This window comes from Cornus florida, unplaced genomic scaffold, assembly GCF_030987335.1.
Source record: "Cornus florida cultivar Cherokee Brave unplaced genomic scaffold, ASM3098733v1 CherokeeBrave_3.0.0_Hap2_Chr03, whole genome shotgun sequence".
Taxonomy (NCBI): Eukaryota; Viridiplantae; Streptophyta; class Magnoliopsida; order Cornales; family Cornaceae; genus Cornus; species Cornus florida.
The window spans coordinates 65,572,761-65,577,959 of NW_026775573.1; positions in this window are offsets into that span (position 1 = coordinate 65,572,761).

Consider the following 5,199-nt stretch of genomic DNA (forward strand, 5'->3'; position numbering starts at 1 on the left):
TTTCTTTCATATTATTAAAGCATGGGAGTATAAGAACATTGTATGTAGAGGAAGTTTGTTGATTATTGAATTGTTGTGAAGGTGAAGTGTCTATTGTTATTGCTTATTATGTTGCATTATGCATGCATGGTCGTAGATCATTGTGACCCACTCTTATCCCTTTTGAATTTTCATCTTGAATCCATTGTTCGAAACCCTAGGGGAAGAGTTAGTTTTAGTCAATCCATTTCATCAATGGAAGGACACAATGAGGACCATGTGGAGGACCTTGGTCACATAAACCAACAAGGCATCCTCCACCCAATGTGCATCGTGATAACATGCAAGTTCCATTAGCTATGCTAAGGCCATTTGTTCATCCACCACAACAACAAGGCCAAGTTCCATTGGGAATGCCAAGGCCAATCTATGCTCCTCCACCCCCATCAATCAAGGCAACCAAGGTGCCCATGTTGCACCTCCAATTGCTAATCCTTCCCTTGCTTTAAGAGATCACTATGTCCCTAATGAATATAATGCACCCACATGCATTCAATTTTCACCATTTAGAGCACACCACTATGAAATCAAACCACAAACCATTCAAATGCTTCCTAATTATCATGGACTTCCAAGTGAAGAACCTTACAAGCATTTGGATGAGTTTCTTGAAGTATGTTACACCGTAAAATACACGGACATACCGGAAGAGGTCTTGAGGCTTAAAATTTTTCCATTCACCCTTAAAGACAAGGCAAAATATTGGTTTAACAATCTTAGGCCTTTTTCAATAATGTAATAGCCCTAAAATTTAAAAGGATATAATTGGGATTTTATAATTTATTTAAAGTGTTTTATGTGATTATGTAGATATTTGTGTTTATGTTTAATTGATTAGTTTTTTTTTTTTATGTGAATTAGTTTATATGTTGCTTAATTTAAATGTATTAAATGTTTTATTTTTTTATCGGAGTTTTAGAATTTAGTAGCAGCATAGTTTATAAATTAGGATTTGTTTTATGGGCCTATTACATTACTGTCTATGGTTTTAATTAGACTTAGGATTTGGAATGGTCTATAAATATACAAGTATACGGTTGCCTAGGGTTTTAGAACCCTATTCACAACATAGTGAAACAGAGTGAAGTTGTGAGGGAAAACAGAGAGTTAGTTCATAGCACAGAGAGTTGAGAATGGAGGCACTGTAAGGATTGTCAAGGAAAAGAGAACCAAGGGAGGGTTGTGGTGGATTAGACCAAAACCAAAGGAGGCTATAAGGTAGTCAGTGGTTGCCAGAAGTTAGGAAGACGGCGATAAAGTTTTGAGTCCAAAACTACAGCCAAGATCTTTTCTTCCTCTTTCCCTTTGGCTCGTGTTCTATGCACCTAGGTAGTCTCTAAGGTTTAATTGAACATTAACTGGAACTTATATGTTTAATACATGTTATATCAATGATCTTTAAGTGTTGTTATCAATTCTGTAAAACAAAATTCATGTATGTTTTCATTTCAGCATTCTGTTCTTAAAGCATGTTAAGTTAGTTGAAATTTTAGCCTCTGTAATTGATTTCAACTACTGTAAATAGGCCATTGGAATGATACCAGATATTAATAAGACTATTAAGTTCAGTATTTAAGAGAAACAAAGGAACTGGAATGACCGGAGGTAGAGCACATAGGCTGAAACGGAGCAAAATGGGGACGGAGGCTCTCAAAGGAGGTGAGAGCCGGCTCCATGGATGTGGGAGCCGGCTCCCATACTTGAAGAGCTGGCTCTAAGATGTTTAGAGCCGGCTTCGGGCTCGAAAAGAGCCTGCTCTTTAAATTTATAGATATTAAGAAATTTACTTTGGGTGTTATTAAGACCTTAGGTTGATTGAAGTTGACCTTTATACTATATTGATGATCTAGTTGTGTTGAATTTGAATTTGTAAAATTACATGCAAGTCAAGTTTCGGTTTTCTGTTTTTAAGCATGTGTTTTCTGTTGTAACTTTAGTCTTTGGAATTATTTTTAACCTCTGTAAATGAACCATGGGGATGTTATTGGGATTGATATAAGATCCTTAGGGTCAGTGGTGAGGAGGAACAGAGAGGTTGGAAGAGAACTGAAATTTCTTAAGTTAGTTTCAGTGTTGTTCTCCAAGCATACTAGTTTAATGGCTTTGTTTAATCTCTGAATTTGATTTTCAATTACTGTAATCAAAGCATGGGGATTCTTCTAGGCTTAAGTAAGACCACTTAGATTAGTTTTAAAAACCAAAAAGAAAAGTTGCGACTGTCCGGAGTTGAAGCAGAAGTCAAAAACAGAGCAAACGAAGATGAAACGGAGAGGAAGCTCACAGGGGAAAAGATAGCCAGCTCTAGAATGCCAAGAGCTGGCTCCCACCTGTTTAGAGCAGGCTCCAAGGTGGTTTAGAGCCAGCTCTATGCTGAATGGAGCCTGCTCAATTTTTTATTAGAGCAGGCTCTTTCATGTTTATACGTACATTGACTTTTCAGTAATTGTTTGGGCACTTGGGGTTCCTGAACAGTTTTAAAACTTTAATGGACTTTTTAAATAAATATTTTAACATGTAATTAAGGTCTTTAATTGCATAAATTACCCCTTTAGTTTTAATAGAATTAACAGAACGCTATTTGACAACTTTGCGTGCGGTTAACGGCTGGAAGGAGATTTACTGTCTAATTTTAATTTGACAGTTTAGGGTGCTATAAAATGATTCTAATTTTATTTTAAATGCACAGTGATGTCTTTTAAATTAGTAAATTGGACTTGGGGCATAGTGCATGGCTCTGTGCTAAAAGATAGGACAGAATACAAGTATACAACTTAGTACGTTGTTACCAGATGGAAGGAATTAAAATGCTTAAATTAATTTAGCGATTTATTGGACTACAATATGATTATAGAATTTATTTTAAATGCATGATAGAGTCTTTGATATATTAGATTTGATCTATGCATGCTCTAGATGTTAGTTGCTGAATTATTAATTGTTTCTTGCAACTATATGGTTTAATGCTTGGATTTAAGTTGCTGAAACATTTAAAACTCTTCTGCAATTATTTGGATATTGGTTTTGGGACGTAAATTGCTAAACTACTATATATATGATGTAATTTACAAGGATATAGAGGATTGTATGCACCAGTATGGGACGGTGGCATACTAGGTATGGTTTAGCTCAAAACGCTAATTCCTACCTTATGGATTTTAATTGGTGAATAGCTTTACCTGTTCTATCAATTATATGGATTTTGTGGATTGTATGCACCGGTATGGGATGGTGGCATACTAAGGATAGACTGAGTCAAAATACTCAGTTCTACTTATTTTGGAATAAGGGTATGAATTATAAAAACATAATTCTCCTTATATTTAAGTCTGTGCAGTTGAATAAGCTGAACGACTTATTGGATCTCTTATATAAGTCTGTGCGATTGAATAAGCCAAATGATTTATTGGATTTCCTATGGATGGATATGAATGGACTTTAAATATATGGTTATGGTACCACAAGATGAGCTTGAGTCTCAGACTCATTGGTTAGGGTGCGTATATGCAGTGGATGCGCAGCTGGCTATAGTAGGTTGAGGTGTACCCTGTTAGGTCTAGGTACTCATGCCCACCTTTGGGTGTGTATTCGCATATTGCCTTCTATTCAGGTTGAGACCCCTACTGTAGTCCAGTGAATGTCCCTTAGTGTGGATATATATATATATATGTATGAACTAGATAGGTATTGTGAGGTATCTATGGTGTATCCGCTTATCGGGTCACTGTATGGATTGCAGTTAGATTAGAACTTGCTCGTGGGCCTGATCCACTCTTCTATTATTTTTACAGGTGTTCGTCAGTTCCAGGCTGTAGAGCTTAATCGTGCTGAGAATATACAGTTATTCACTCCACTGATGACGTAGGATTTTATTTCATGTTTTAGGTTTTGGTTTTATTTCCAGTCATTTGAGTTCAGTGGGATATTTTAGGGGTCCATTAGATGGATTCCCGAGTTGTATAATTTGGAGAACGATTTGTATTTGTGGAGGATCAGTTGTAATAGAATAGTCTTATTTATCAATGGAAATATGTATTCTGAGGTTTCAATTATTGGATTGTCATTTTAGTTTTCATTTCAGCAAATTTTATTTATCTCTTTTGTTTTAATTGTATTTTGTGTTCGTTAACTGCTAATTGATTTGATATCATTGGGTAATCGGGCGTGGGCCTGGCCAACCCGCATTCGGAGATCCAGGGGTATCACAGTTGGTATCAGAGCACTCCAGGTTCTAGTGTCCTTAGGAGTGTCTTTCATTATAGGACTTCCGCGTTGCGTCTCTCTAAAACTTGGAGCCATATTAGGATTCGTTGTAGTCTAATTACGATTCGTTAGGAGGAGCTGATGTCAATAAATTCTGTAGATACAGAATGGTTGACACTGGGAGGAGGATTTGGTCTAAGGTAAAAGCAATAAAGACCCTAAGGAGTAAAGGAGTACATAGTCGGGTTCTTTGCCAGCAACAGAACTTGGGATCGAAGGTTTAGTTATGGGGTTGGCATTACTTGGAAAGTATGAGCCAAGAAAAATATTAGGCCGTGTGTGTTAGGTCACCGTCTATCGGGATCAAAACGATTTCAGTTGTCCTCAACTAGGAGACAAGTGTGGAGTAGGGGTCCGAAGTGGATCCCAAGGGAGGAGATCTTAGAGTATCCAAGAGAAAGGATACTAAATCTTCGAGATGAAAGATTGCAAGAGGATGAATTTGATTCACTCGTAGTGGAATGAATGGTACAAGTAGAGTAGGTGTGAACTAATCTACATATAGTGAAACTCTTGTATCATCTCTAAACGAGATATGTAAGAGGTACTCTTTAGGAGTTTAGGGAGCGGATGGCGTTCTTCGCAGAACGAAATACATAGTGATTTATCATATTCTAAAGAGTATGAGGATTAGGATGTGACATTCTAAGTTGCTTTGTAAAGCCACGTTAGATGGGTTACATTCCGCATATAAGGATGAGGAGAGTTAAGCTCGTTGGTTTCTGTTTAGGCAAACGATTGTTGTTATTAAGCTATATTAAGGTTGGATGATTACCAACGAAACTGCGAAATGAACTTTTGAGACATAATTTGGGAACTTGAGTTCAAAGGAGGTTTTCTTCTCTGGAATGGAGGATGTTTTAAGTATAAATTATATTTTGGTTGTTTATTGTATTGTGT